The sequence below is a fragment of the Fukomys damarensis genome, unplaced genomic scaffold (genome assembly GCF_012274545.1).
Source record: "Fukomys damarensis isolate Sample0158 unplaced genomic scaffold, DMR_v1.0_HiC HiC_scaffold_17, whole genome shotgun sequence".
Taxonomy (NCBI): domain Eukaryota; kingdom Metazoa; phylum Chordata; class Mammalia; order Rodentia; family Bathyergidae; genus Fukomys; species Fukomys damarensis.
Genome location: NW_022900929.1, coordinates 74,542,840 through 74,558,521, shown reverse-complemented (window position 1 = coordinate 74,558,521; position 15,682 = coordinate 74,542,840). Strand labels below are relative to the sequence as shown.

The window sequence follows — 15,682 nt, the reverse complement described above, 5'->3', positions numbered from 1 at the left end:
AGGATCCTTTTCCTGAAGCCCTTTGGCCACGGCCCAGCACCCGCTCTGCGGAACTCTGTCCTCTTTCACCCCGGAGCTGCAGCTACGCCTGTGTCGGTGGTGTGACATCAGCCTTCGCCTCTCTAATGTTGCAGTTTGTCATCCTGTTGTCTTTGTATCCAGGAAAAAAAACAAACATCTGCAGCAACAGTAAAATTCCTCAAGAATTACGTGGGGCTGGGGATGTGGCTCGGTGGTAGAACATTTGCCTGGCACACCCCAAGCACCAAAGCAACGACATAAAGTTGTACTGGGAACTTATTCTATTTTGTAGAATGAAGTGTTACTTGATTCTAGAATCATGAATAAGGTTAGCTGAGATCTTTTTTAAAAAAAAAATTTTTTTTTAATTCAGCCTTGAAATCCCAGCTACTTGGAAGGCCGAGGCAAGGGGATCACAAGTTCAAAGCCAGCCTGAGCAACTCAGTGAGACCCTGTCTTGAAATAAGAAATAAACTAAACAGGGGTTGTCAGTCAGTGTGAATTCCTTGGGTTCAATCTCCACTACCACCATCCTAAAAAGTGTATTTGGTACGTTTTTAAATTGGCTTTCTGCCTGTGAAACCCCTTGAGAGCCGAGATCCTGGATGTAGTATACAGAATTGTGTGAGAAGTATTTAGGGAAAACAGAGGCTCCCGGGATGCCTGCCCATGTCACCTGGAGCAGAGCAGAGGGAGGCATCTGTTACCCTCAGCACAGAGCCTGAACACACCAGGCATGCGGCACGGGCCGCTGTGTTGTCCTGCCTGGGCGATACGGGAAACCCCTTGAGAGCCGAGATCCTGGATGTAGTATACAGAATTGTGTGAGAAGTATTTAGGGAAAACAGAGGCTCCCGGGATGCCTGCCCATGTCACCTGGAGCAGAGCAGAGGGAGGCATCTGTTACCCTCAGCACAGAGCCTGAACACACCAGGCATGCGGCACGGGCCGCTGTGTTGTCCTGCCTGGGCGATACGGGGTAGAGCTTTCCACAGGTGCCAGTGATCTGGGACAGTTAGGAAAGGGGATCTTTGAGGCCGGGGATTTAGCTCACTGGTGCCGCCGCCTGCCTCGCAAGCACAAGGTCCCAAGTTTGATCCCCAGTACCAAAAAAGAGAGAAAGAAAATGAACCTTTAAGCCAGCTGTGGATACCCGGTGTGGAGGTACACACCTGTAAACCCTGCAGGCCTCAAGGCTTGAAATTCAAATGCTGCCTGGGCAATTTAGCGACTCAGTAAGACCCCACCTCAAAAAAAAAGAAAGGCTGTGCTATAGCTTGGTGTGAAGGCCATGGGTTCAATTCCCAGTACTGAAAAAATAAAACATAAAAGGCAAGGGTCAGGGAGGACTTTAACATTTGCTGCGCTGAGCTACAACTTCATCCTCTTTTCCTCTGGTTTCCAGTAAAATCTGCTATACACACAGCCTGGGGCCAGTAGTAGTTAGAGAGCTCAAGCCGCCAGGTGGTATTTTACAGGCAGCGGGAATAGAGGGGAGACGAAGTGACTGATATTAAAACAGACAGCCCGCTCAGCAAAGCTAGAGGGAATTTGGCAAAAGCAGGCAAGCAGAACCAGGGCTGGCAAGGAGGCCGGTCCCCGTGAATTCTCTGAAGTATTGGGGTTGCTGGTGATGTCCCCCACTGTGTAAGAGATGGGAGTTCCAGGTGATTGTATGTAGATATGGAAAGACAGGGTTCCCCGAAGGCCGTAGCACTCTGAGGACATCAGTCGGCTCACACAGAAGTCACTGGGATATTGTTACTGCTCGTTTTATGTTACGAACCCCAAACCACATGGTAACCTCCTCGGGATTGGAGGCTTTGAACTGAATCAGTAAGTACAAGCTGTGATCGAAATGTACAGTGATGTGCTTGCTTCGGCAGCACGTACGCAAAATATATGGTGAGTGTTACATTTTTTAAATGAATTACAACAAAAAACACACTGCCATGAATCTCTCAAAATAACACCCAGCGCGCATGCTTTCGACACACTCATCCCATCGTTCTTGCCCCTTTCTGAAGCAGTTCTGGAGTCCTCCTTTGTGAGGCTCTTCTCAAGAAGTAATGAAAAATACCATGGAGGGGGCCCGGAGTGGTGGCACACGCCTGTAATCCCAGCACTCGGGAGGCTGAGGCAGGAGGATCGCTGTGAGTTTCAGACCAGCCTGGGCTACATAGTGAGTTCCAGGTCAGTCTCAACTACGTAGTGAGTCCCTGTCTCAAAAACAACAACAACAACAACAATAACAACAACAAAAAACCATCGATGCTTCTGACAAGCACACAGTCCAACAGAAAGGCAGCTCGTAAAAACATGACACTATGTCCCCATCCACCTCAATCACCAGATCTGGCCCGCCTGTGACTTCCGGCTCGTCCCCAAAGTCACGATGACCATGCAAGGGGTGAGTTTTGAATTGGCTCAGGACATCAAGAGAGCCACACAGAGTAACAGAAGACTCTCGGACGCTGGGCTCCTGTGAGCCTCTTAAGCTTAGGGGTAGCACTGCTAACGTCTTTGTAGCCCACGATTAGCACTTAAAATGCACAAAAGGAAAAAACTGAATCATGTACACGCACCAACTCCCCACAATGAATATAATCACCATTTATGTCCTGCAAACAGGTGCTACTGAAAATAGCTTTTGTTTTTGTTTTGTTTTGTTTTGTTTTTAATGCACAAAAGACAATCCACAGGGTTCTGCTGCATTTGCAAGCTACTGAGGCAGGTACCCAGAACTGAAAGTTTTTCTGGTTAAAATTCAAAGAGTTCCGGGTTCTACAGTTTTGAGTGCCTGTTTTTGTCTTTCCCCAAAGGAGCTCGCATTTGTGTCCTGGGCCAAAAACCTCCCAAGAAGCCAGAAAAGATTTAAGAGGGAAAGCGCAAAGGTACCTGCACAACTGTGGCATTCAGAGAAATAAGCGAAAGCATTTAATCCCATGAAATAAAAACAGAAAGCCCTTGATGCACTGCGTTTGAGAGATCTTGGTAAATGTTGTTGCCTTTTCTCTTCCTTTCTGTGGCTCTCTTTCTTACTCTGTCCCTAAACTCAGGTTCCATGTCCATCCTATCTCACCGTGTTCCTTTTCTCTGTCTCCTGAGCTCTCCCCAGGTTAATCCTTTACCTGGATCCTTTCCCTGGGGAAGTACAGGGCAAACTCGGAATCTGGGAGACCAGGCCTGGGATGGGGTTTCAGACAGGAAACTCCAAGCACCAAACCTGTTCACAGGTCCAAAAGTAACCTCCTCAGAGCCATGATCTAGGGGCACCCAAGTCAGCGGTTTCAACCCAAATACAAATTAAATGCAAAGCACCAAAGGCCACTATTTTGGGCTAAGCCCCTGCATAGACTGAACTAAAAATCAAAATGGAGTCAAGGTGCCAAGTTGCTCAGCTGACCTAAGAAAGCAGGATTAGAGAGATAACAGCCAAATTTCCCAAACAGGCCAGTTTCAGGTAGCGGAACAGTTTCCCTGCCTTCATCCTTTCACAAAAAAAGCTAACCTTAAGTAACCTTGACATGGGAAATGATATCAGGAGATGAAATAGGACCTCTAAATGATACAAGGGAAATGTTATAACTCTCAACCTTCTAGATGTTCGTGCCGTTTAAAATCAAAGAATGAATTCTAGGAACAATGAACATTAAGAGTAAGAAATGTTTATTGAGGGGGAGAGATATAGCTCCTGAGAGGCAGAAAGGGGGCCAATGAGATGTGGAGGAACCCACTTCTCAGAGCACATTTTATAGAGCGCAACCACGTGGGTACAACATGGATTACAGCAATGGTCAACCAACAGGATTACAAGTATTACGGTTGCTCAGGCAACAGTGATCCAATGGGGAGGCAGGTCACGGAGCATGTGCCCATGGAAAGAGCAAAGAACTTTTTAGATAGGGATGCATTCAAGAGTCTCTGTCACCTACCGAGGTGACTAATGTCACCAGACTTCATTAGACCAGCTGTTACCAGTTATCTCCAGCCTGGTCATTCCATCCGTATCTTGAGGCCTGGCCCCCAACAGATGCACCTCCAGCTACAGCTGTAACGTTTTAGTCTTTGCCCTGACTCTCTCAAGGGCTTAGCCCTATCTGACTGCCTACCCGACCTAGCCGTCTGTAAGGCCTGACATTGACCATTCACGTTCTGTCTCTCTGTCCTCGCCTTCCAAGGCAAGCAACTTTGAAATGACCACCTGCTTTTTGTTTTTGTTGTTGTTGTCTGTTTGTTTCCACTTTCTTCAACCCATTTCTTCTTTTCTTTTCTTTTTCAGTCCTGGCCTGAGCCCAGAACCTCAAACTAAGGTACATCCCCACCCCACCCCCTTTGGTACCGGGGATCGAACTCGGGCCCTTGCACTTGCGAGGGAGTTGGTGGAACCACTGAGCTAAATCCCTGGGCCTTGTTTTTTTCGTTTTGAGGCAAGGCCTCACTAATGGCTGGGCACCAACTTTCAATCCTCTTGCCTCAGCCTCCCAGGCAAGAGCCCTTTTCTATCTATAAAACCAACTTCCTATGCTCAGCTCACTGGAACTCATACTCTGTTTTGTGGAATGAGGCACTGCTTGATTCTAGAATTGAAAATACAGCCAATAAATTGTATCTTTGGTTCTTAAAGCTATAAATACCCTTCCACGTATGTCTTGTAGCAACTGAGACGGAATATTGTCTTCTTTAAAAAAAATATGAAGTCATTTTTTAAACAAATTCAGAGCAGCAATTTCTTTGCTGAAACCGATTTCCTGCCAAGAGCTGGGGTTTCTTCGGGGGGCGTGGACATTATATTTATCACATTGACCTTCCTACACAGAGGAGTGACAGGGAGCTCCTCTCCCCAAGTGACAATCCCAGGTTTGATTCTTTTGTGATCAACAAATCCACAGAATGCTGTAATGCATTCTCTAAGGAAAATGGCTGTTCAGATCTATCGTATATAATATGCTATGTGTACATTGCATACAATTTTAAATTATATATTCTATAAAATACAAATAGGCAAAGCTAGGCATAGTGGCCCACACCTGTAACCCCAGCACTCAGGAGGCTGAGGCAGGAGAGTTCAAGGCCAGCCTGGGCCACAAAGTGAGTTTAAGGCCCGCCTCAGCTACCTAGCAAGATCCTTTCTCAAAAACAACAATAAGCAGAAACAAACAAACAAACAACCCCAGAACAGTGGGATCCCTGCTCCTGTATGGGGAAGTCTGCCCTCACCTTCCTGGTGAACGGAGCAAGGGAGTCGAATTAAGCCTTCTCTGTTGCTGTGGACTGAACTGCATCCCCCCAGATTTATCTGTTGAGGCCCTAACCACACCCCTAGTGATTCAAGCCCACCCTGGGCAACTCCAGTGACTTAGCAAGACTCTGTCTCAAAATTTAAAAATCAAGGGCTGGGGATTTAGCCCAGTGGTTCTGCTGCCTGCTTCGCAAGCACAAGGTCCCGAGTTCTATTCCCAGTACCAAAAATAAGTAAATTTTAAAAATCAAAAATCGAAAGGGGTCTGGGCATGTAGCTCTGTGTGAAGGGGCTGAGCTCAATCACCAGGACCCCCCTCCCCCCATCATTAAAATGTGATAAAGTCATCAGGGTGGGACCCTACCTGATCTGAGAGGATCCGCGCCCTTCTGGGAAGATGAGCCACAGAGCTTCTCACCAGCTCAGCATAAGGACCCGGGCAGAAGGCGGCAGACAGCACGAAGGACAGAAAAAAGCTGAACAGCAGAGACTCAATTGGCCAACTGCTTCCCAGTGCTTCTAAATTTATACTCCGAGTTCACACGCACAGACACAGCATCGAGACCCACCGTTTGGGCCAGTTTTTCCCTGCTGTGTATACTTTTTTACTCCATCTTCCAGCTGCATAACTGGACACACTTTTCCCCACACCCATTGTCCCTTTGCTGTGTTTCACATCTAACAGATTCTGAATGCTAGGAACATCCAGGGCACCCAGAGAGTCTGGCTCTGGCTGTAAAAGAGGTTGGCTTCAGGGATCTCCAGAAAAACAATGTGTTCTTCGGAGGAGGAGGATACTATTTTAACAGCTTTCCAAGAATTAGCAGGTTAGCTAGTTCCCTCTGAGGGATTCTGGGTAAAGAGATACATTTAAATTAGGGAGAAAGGAGGTTGGGAGCCCCGGATGTGAAAGGTCAGGGGTGTCTACAAATACATGGAAACTGAACTCAGCAAATCAGGTTTGCTAACTACACAATTTCCCCACCTCTCCCAAAAGATAGAAGACTATCAATAAAGTACTTGCTGGGGCAGCATAAACCTTCACAAAGGTTAATAAACAGTTTACAGCATTTAAGATAAAATTTTAAATGATTAACTGTTTATCTTTTAAATTAAGGAAAAGGGCCCCAGGGCTTGGGGACCAGATCAGATAAGGACGAGGGTGGGGAAAATACCGGGAAGAGGCCGAGGCAGGAGGAGGCCCAGGTGAAATTGGCTGGGCAGAAGGGAGAGGAGGTCCCAGACTCAAGAGCCAGGCAACTGTACATTTATCAGTGCCAGGACCCGGGAGGACCTCAGTGGCTGAGCAGTGGCCCTAAACACTCTTGCCCTTTCCAAGCTCATACACAGCAAACTCTTGTGCCCGGAAGTCAGAAAGAGACCACTGGAAACATAAGGTCTGAAACTGTTATGAGGTGTTGTCAGATTTATTATCTGCGTATTGTCTAATCGTAACCCTCTACCTCATTAAAATGTTGCACCTCCAGAAATGTTTTAGAGATTGTCACCTTCTGTCATAGTCTAGAGAATTACAGGACAGCTCTGTTGTCTTGTGGCTGAACTTTCATTGCCGTGGTGGTTTCCAGGAAAGCAGGCCCTTAAATCACTCAGCAGAGTCTCGATAATTTTTCCTTTCGAGAACACTGAAAATTGCTAGTATTTCCTCTACCCAAATAGCCATTCACATTTACCTGAATAATTTATGAATATGGTTTATCCGTAAATAAAGCATTCTGATAAGTTTCCTTTTAAAGAGTCATGAAATCGTCACCGTGGCCCTCTGAAACACAAGGCAACTAAAGGAAATAGGATGACTCTGGCCATAGACGCAGGGACAGAGACTAACAAAGTCATTACTGAAGAATCAGAAACCCCAGCGCCCTCTTGAGCGCGTGGTGGTGAGGTGTTGAAGTAGAAATGAGACGCCCTTAAGGCGAGGGCTAATTTCCATTTCCTGTGCATGGCTATAGCTAGATTTACCGCAGACCTCCTGGCTACCTTGTGCGCTGCTCCCCCCAGAACTATGCTGAGGTCACCTGTTGGCTGACTCCTATAAGTGCTTTGTGTGGGGTGACGTTATTTACAAAACCTTGAGTAGACAATGTGGAGTTTAAGAGAACCATAAATTTTAAGATGCATCCGGACCAACCCCTTCATTGGACAGAGAAGGATGTAGAGCATTGAAGAGCAGCCCCCCCAAAAGGTGCCTAAGTCCTGATCCCTGAAACCTCCACCATGATGTTACTTGGAAAAAGAGTCTTTGCAGATGTAATGAAGTTGACGGTTTCACGATAAGATCATCCTGGATGTAGTGTGTGCCCTGTGTTAGCTTCCTGTTTGAACCTCCAAAATACCTGAGAGACTCCACTATAAGGAAGAAATACGGATTTGAGTTCACAGTTGAAAGGTCGCAGTCCGTGATGGGCCGGCCCCATGCACTTCAGCCTATGGTGGGTGGAGAATCATGGCGGCCGGGCGCGGGGGCGCAAAGCTGCTCACCTCACGGCGGCCCGGAAGCTGGGGAAGGACAGAGACTGAGAGAGAGCTCAGGGGCGGGGGTCAGAGTCCACCCTGCCAAGATGCCCACAAAGAGGCTTCGCCTCCCTGAATTTCCGCCGCCTCCCAACAGCGCCATCTGCTGGGACCAAGCCTTCCAAACGCCAGCCTTTGGGAGGGAATCAGACCTAACCCTTCTCAGACCCTCAATCCAACAGCAAACGTCTTTGGAGGAGCAAGGCGGAGGGAGAAGAGAACCGACAAATGATAGGAAGAAAGGAGAGCAGGAAGCCACAGGGGACGCCGAAAGAGGCGAGGAAGAAGTGTCCCTTGCACCCTTTGGAGGAAGCACAGCAAAGCCACACCTTGATCGCAGGCTTCTGTCTTCTGGAACCGAGAGAGCACACGGTTCTGCTGTTCACAGCTCCCTGCGTGTGGTCCTTTGTTACAGCAGCCGGAGGAAACATACAGCACCCAAAGGACAACGCCAGGCTGGGAGCCTCGGTCTTCCGTTTGCCTCCCCACTACCGTTTCACATCCTGACTTCTGATCTCGTCAGAGACACAGAGCCTTGCCCTCCTCACTGTGAAGAGTACTTCAGGGCCAGAGGCGATGGAGGACACCGCAGGTGCTTCTGCCTCCTGTGTGGAGGTTTACTCCATCCGACAAGCAGGCTTTCTGGGCTCAGCGGTAGTAGCTCTGACCGTAGGGTTGAGGGTGGAATCGTAGGAGAGAGCTGATGGAATGTGGCCAGAAGGACAAGCCAGTGGTCTCCAGCAAAGCTCAAGGGACCCAGCTTAGGAATATCTAACGCAGGAGACTGGGTATCTGTTACGGTTGGGACCTAAAATACCCTCCAAAATGCTCATGGCTCAGAGGTGGACTTCTGGATGGTGGCTGGATCATGGGGATCTGATTTCACCAGTGGATTAATTCACTAATGGATTCACAACTTGCTGACATTATTGGGAGGTGACAGACAGAACGTGGGGCTAGTTGAAGGGAGCGGCTCAGGGAAGCATTCTCTGGGGACTGTGTCTTGCCCCCGTTGTCCCCAGCCCTTCCCTCCCCCTCCCTCCTTCACCACACCCTTCTGTGGAGATGTTTTTGCCTTCCCACAGGCCTAAAAAGTAACAGAGCCAGCTGATCGTACACTGATTCCACGATCCACAACAGATCTTCCCTCCTTTAAGTTGTTTTGTTTTGTTTTTGGCACTGGGGATCGAACTTGGATCCTTGCGCTTCTGAAGCAGGCACCAGAACCACTGAGCTAAATCCCCAGCCCCCTCCTTTAAGTTACATTTTGTCACAGCAACAGAAAGCTGAGTAACTGTGTGCATTCCGTCCCATTTCTCTGGTTACCACATGGCTTACTTAGGAGACTCACGCGTGGCTGTGAAGGTGGAGGCCACTTCGTGATGCTACAGGGACTTCTCACTGGGCCCTGCCTGGCTACTCCCCCGGTGACTGCCACATCTCTGAGCAGCAGAGACCGATGGCAGGTCCCCAGCCAGCCCTTCTCAGCAGGACCATCCACCATCTGGCGCCAGGCTGATTCCATTCCTTTTCATGGGAGGACTTGGCACTTATTCTGGACAGGGTGACCTTTAGCCCTTCGGTGTCATCCAAAGGTAAGGAGCGGAGACAGTGGTACAGCTCAGTCCAGAGCAGTAAGGGTTCACACACCCAAGAGTGAAGGTTCAAAAAGAGCCAGGAGAGGCTGAACTGCAGGCTGAGGGGACAGGGATGTGAAACAGGGAGAGATAAAACTACTGACACCAACTCCTGCCTCTTTGCTAATTCAGAAATGAGATTTTTGTCCTTACTTATTAGATAGCTTTCTGTTTGTTGGTTAGGATCTTTCTACTGTCTCTGTGCACTCCGCCCTTTCATATTAGGTGGGTTGATGGTAGTTTCTCATTTTGTCTCACCATGTAGTTCAGGCTGGTCATGAACTCACTGTGTAGCCCAGGCTGGCCTTGAACTTGCAGCAATCCTCCTGCCTCAGCCTCCGGAGTGCTGGGTTACAGATGTGTGCCACCACACCCCGTGGAACCTTACAATTTAGTTTTTAGGTTACAGGATACCAAGGGAGACTGTGACCAAAAATAAGAAAGAATAACTGATAGAACTTTGGATCTCCCCTTTTGAGGGACGACGGTGGGGTCATCTTCATTTCTAGAGAGACAGTCTCAGAATATTAGGCAAAAGTATTATGTTGTTGCTATCACTGTCTGGACATTAAATGTGACCTAATTAAATGGCAGACATGGATGCTGAAACCCTAAGTAATGAAGTAATGAGATACACCAGACTGCTGACAACCTGCCGTTTCTCTTCTGCATTTTCCAAGAATTAGGAAATCTGGGAAATGTTTCCTAGAACCCCTTATGAGCCATTTTCCATGTTAGAGTCCACAAGTGAGCAGTACTTACATGACATTGGGGGAATGGAAGAGAGGCGATGCTGTTTTTATTTCCCTGGTAGCAGTGGGCAGATATATGGGCTTCAGCAGATACAAAGAAGGCCAGGGGCATAGCCACAGACAAAGCCGAGGTTAAAGGTTAATAAGATAACTCTATCAGTAGCAGTTTAAAAACTTGAAGAACAAGACAAGTTTCTAAGAAAATATAACTTTGCACAATTGGCTTAGGAAGAAGTGGGATCCAAAACTCTTATCAAAGAGTCATGAAAAATCTTCCCCCAGACTTGTGTTTCTACCTGTGAGAAATTACCTGTTATGGTAATTTCCCTTCCAGAAAACTAGGAAGTTGGACAAAATATATAAAATGTCAGTTTTTAGACCCTGGACAACAGGTAACATACATGATCTGATTGAAAAATACGGTAGCCGGGTGTGGCGGTGCACACCTGTAACCGCAGCACTCAGGAGGCTGAGGCAGGAAGATCGCTGTGAGTTGGAGACCAGCCTGGGCTACATAGTGAGTTCCAGGTCAGTCTCGACTACATAATGAGACCCTGTCGAAATCCCACCACTGGGAAGGCTGAGATAGGAGGATCTCAAATTAGAAACCAGCCTGGACTACGTAGTGAGACCGTGTCTCAAAAAAACCAAAGCCGAACAAAGATGTCAACTAATCCCAAGAAGAATAAACATAAGAAATCACAAACAAAAGCCACATTCTAATCAAACTGTAGGAAACAAATGATAAGGAGAAAATTTCTCAAAGCAGCCGGTGGAAAAAGATGTATTACATAGAAAGGAACAAAAACAAGAATTATAGTAGTTTTCTTGTCAAAATCAATACAAGCACAAAATAACAGAGCAGCATCACTAAAGCCCTGGAAGAAATAGCTGTCAGCCTAGCATTTTATATACAAGGACTTTTTTTTTTGGTTGGAAATTCTAGCAGGAGGACGAAGCTGCTGGAATTCCTGAGACCCAGGAGACGGTTCTCCTATTGGGTGTGGTCATCTCCATTATTACCCGGCGTGCAGGTTTTGAGGGGCACACGTGGAGCAGTGAGGGAGGAAGGGGGCACCTGCCTACCCAGCCAGGTCAGCTGCATCAACCCCAGAGATCAGTGGGTTGACATGTCACAGCCAGATCGCTCTCATATCCAACAAAGGCTAAATAAAGATGTTTTCAGACACCCAACACAGGAGGAAATTTGTCATCTTCAGACCAGCGGTGCAATGTTCAACAAAGTCCTTCAGCAGAACAGGATTTCCCGGGACTTCTGGGGGTGTGGAGAGAAGTACTAGAGACAGGAAGCCAACTAACATATTCGTAGCAAGCCCCTTGACACGGGCATTAGTCGCACATCTCAGGGGCAAGCTCAGCCAGAAAATAAACCTCTTTGGGCAAGAAGTGTCTCATGGGGCTTTGCAAGGCCCTGTGATGTACACACCTTAAGAGCAAAGGGATGTTTACTTGAGGAATGACGGGTGGAGGATGGATGGATGGATGGTGGGTGGGTGGATCAGTGTGCGGATGGCAAGAAGGATGAATCGATAGGTGGGTAGGTAGATGGGTGGTAGATGGATAGATGAACTTCAGTTCTGAACATCCAACAGGATCCCTGTACGATGTGCTCCCTTAGCCAGAAGTGCTGTCTTCCAAATTAAGTCTTTTCCAGCCTCCATTTTCCACACCTACTTCCTGGGGTCCAGCACCCCCTACAGGAAATCTGGGTCTGCTGCCTCCTCCCTCAATGCAACCCCAATATGGGGGGAGAGGCTTCCTCTCAGATCACCACCCGCTTACCGTCAAAACCCCAAATCAAGCATCAGGCTGGGGAGGTAACTCTGTGGAAGAGCACACGCTCAGCATGAGTGTGGCCCTGGCTTCATTCTCCCGCACACCGAAAGTCTCCCTGCAAAGCCTTGTACGCCCGCAGGTGGGGTTTGGGGAGGTGACTGGGTCACCATTGAGTCCGTAGCCAAATGCGCCGCTGGGAGGCGGGGTCTGACCCGAAGAGGCGGGTCGCTGTGGGTGGCGACAGCTCCTCCGCCTCGCCTTCCCTGACTCTCGGCTTCCGGAGCGCCTCTCCCATCTGCCCTGCCGCCCTTCCCTGGAGCTCTGGACTGGAATCTCCGGAACTGCGAGCCCATATGAACCTTTCCTCCCTTAAACTGCCCGTGTTGGGTATTTTGTTCAGCAAGGAGAAAAGTAACTAAGACATACCAAAAAATATTTTGTTATTTAAAGCTTATTTTGGAACTGTTAGAATTTGTTGAACCTTAAAAAGCAAAACAAAGCAAAGTTTTTTTTTACAAAACTCAGGCCAGTATGGTGACTCACGCCCGTAATCCCAGCACCTGGGAGGCTGGGGCAGGAGGATCGCGGTGAGTTTGAGGCCAGTCTGGGCTACATAGTGAGTTTGAGACCAGCCTGAACCACAAAGTGAGACCCTGTTTCTAAATAAGCAAACAAACAAACAAATCAATAATAAAATCTAATAAATAATAATATCTTTAAATTTAAAATACTCAAAGGTGATATTTTTTCCTTGAAGGTAAATCAAAAACAATTTTAAGCTAGGAGGTGATGATAAATATTGATATATTAATATTTACTCATAGAGTTTATAAACTAGACCTGAGACTAAGCCCTAACAACAGTTTTTTAAAAATATATTTTGGGCAGCTGCTTGCAGTAAGCAGAATGCCTATTGTGAAAAAAAAAAACACGTTAGAATTCTAAAATTCCACTGTGTTCATTTGTAAGGAGTTGGTTTATTAGATCACATTCCCACCTGTTTATTTAAGTAAAACTTCTGTAGGGCTCAATGCCAAGCAGTTGCCTTACAAAATACGAACTCATTTTTCCTCAAAACAAGGCTGCTTTCCCACTCCCCTTTCACAAATGAAGAAACTGAGGCAGAGGCATCAAGTCATTAGCCCAGGGTCACCCAGCAGGTGAGCTGGTGAGACTGTCACACAGAGGAAGGATGTCACCTACGGTGGCTTCAGGCCTACTTCGTGGGAGGGGAAAAGTCCTAGCCACTTAGGGTAGAGACTGGATGTGGGCAGAGAGTGACAAATCCAGCCTGTTGTGTACGAGATGGAAACCACGGGAGCTGGTGTTTCTCTGTTGCTTGCTCTCTCTTAGCCCTGAGATGTAGGAAGAGCTCACACTATAATCTGGGGTGTCAGGGTGGATGGGCCAATGGGTTCACATTCCCAACAGAAATTTCAAAACAGTTTTAAAAGCAAGAGGCTGAGGCCAGGAGAATGGCGTCAGTCAGGGGCTGCTGTGTCATTGTGCCCACAGGTAAGTAGTCACAAGGGAGATGAATCCCACCATGCAGACTCTTAGGAGTGTAAACCAAACCCTTCAGGGAGGAGAGCAAGGCCCAGCAACCCCCAGGCTTGTTCAGAGCAATGCTGGTCCCTACAAGAAAATTTGACAGAAAGTCAAGTCATCGTCAAAGTCTACCTTCTGGGATGAGGCTACCGCTCAGGGGCAGACCTTCTGCTTCGTATGTTAGGTCCTAAGTTCTAACCCCAGTACAAAGAGACAAATGAGAAGTTTGTTTTTTAGGCCTGAAATCAGAGTAAAGAGAGTTCTGCCTTCTGTAGCACACCTTGGCTCGGAGGTGGATGACTAGAGATGTACCTCCGACAGTGGGTGTCTGCTGGGTGGCGGGGGTGTGCTTTGTTGATTGTTTTTATTTGCAATACCCAGTGAGGCGGCTCCAGACTGTCTCCCTCGGCTTGGAAGCAGCTCACTTGCATTTGGTTGTTTGGAGAGGGACCTGAGGAATAGACTCAGCACCTTTCTGTTGACCCTTTCTGTTTAGGTTGGTGATGTCGCTTTTCTTGATCTATAACTCTTACATCAGGCCTCCACAGCTTGGCAAGCTCTCAGCTCATTGCTCCTGTTCTGTCCCGCTCAGAACACTCTCCTGGCCTGAGCTATCCGGTTGTGTGACTTGAAACACCACATCCAGGGAACTGGAAAGCAGAGACCCAGGGAAGTCACAGCCTCTGGCAGTGTCTTCGTTTTCTGCGCCGCTCAGTAAGTCTTGGCCGACGGATTGCAGGTGAGAGGGGCGCGACCCATTTCCAAGTCCATCTCTCCGGCGAATGCTCCTGGCTTGCTCGGCCACCTCCAGCTCCCCTGGGAAGAGTCGGGATGGCTTATTCCTCACCCTGTCCTTTCCTGTTGCCTCCTCCTTCCCTCCTCCACGGTGACAAGCAATCACCAGCCTCCTGAGAGCCAGATCTGAAGCTCACTTCCACGTTGCCTAATGCCAAGTGACAGACTTGAATTTGTTGAGCTTGGGTTTTTTTAAGTGCACATAAAACAAACCAGCAGATAGAATTTGCTGTGAACCAGAGGTAGATTGGAGGGTTGTGTGTGTGCAGGGGGAAAGAGCCTGGCACCTACCGGCCGTGGAGATGGGGCCACAGACCCCTCCTCAGCACCCCTCATGGTGGCTCCAGGCACTGTAGCTCCACTGTGCTCGTAGTTTTCACAGGACCAGATCAAACAACGATTCGGTGTGTTTTCTAATTGGCATTCTTCTAACCCATTCTTTAGTTTTATGTGGACATGTTCACAGCACGTGATTACAGTCATGCTGGGAACTGATAAACGTGCACAAGCGTCTTCTCCCGCCCCTCCCTCCCTCCCCCATCGCCTGGACCCCCTTCCTCTTTGTGGAAGTTCCCTATCCGTGCTTTTGCTCACTGTCTCCATAAGGCCCGAACCCCCAGAGGGTGAAGTCTTAGCATGTGAGGCTTTGGTGGACCCAGTATATGACTCGGTCATTGACAGAGGCCAAATGAGGAAAAGACTACAAGGAAGGATCCAAAACTAAGATGATCATTGAGTGGGGAAGAGGAGACCGGCTGGTTTTGTAGCAAAAGAAGAATTTCAAGGGAGCACCTCAGGGCGCCCCAGAGCTTTTGGTGCAGGGCACTGAGCTGGCCTGTTGTTCTTTTGGCCATGACCTAAGACCTCCAAGAATTAACCTGGCAGAAGATTAGGGGGTTAGCTTCAGAGAGCACGACTTGGGGACTAAAACGACGCCCTTGCCGTGCCATTGTTCCCACAATGCCGTGACTCGGATTCGAACCGAGGTTGCTGCGGCCACAACGCAGAGTACTAACCACTATACGATCACGGCGAGCTACCGGGACGCCACACGTGTCAGGCGCCCAAGGGTGTCTCTTCTCATGCACATCGCCGCTGTCTCCGCTTTGTAACCGTCCCACTAAGTACCGGCACCCACCCCACCCGATCCTGGCCCTCGCGCCCACACCGAAGGGTGTCGGGCGCTTCGGTCCCCCCGCCCCAAACGCGCGCTATGCAGCAGGAGAGCGAGGCTTGGAAAGGCTTTGCGCGCTGAAGGACTCGGCAGACTCCAGGCCTGCGCCGATGTGACAACTCCGGTCTCTGCCACGCTCCCCTTGGCCGTCACGCAAAGCCCTGGCTGCGACTGGGCCTGTCGC

At 48.4% G+C, this 15,682-nt stretch overlaps 1 non-coding gene across 1 annotated transcript; it reads right to left on the bottom strand.

Annotated features, from left to right (window-relative positions):
* Nucleotides 1-15,285: 15,285 nt before the first annotated feature.
* On the bottom strand, nt 15,286-15,357 carry Trnah-gug. The gene has a single exon. It is a non-coding gene; the product is annotated as a tRNA-His (tRNA).
* Between the last annotated feature and the right edge of the window lie 325 nt (nt 15,358-15,682).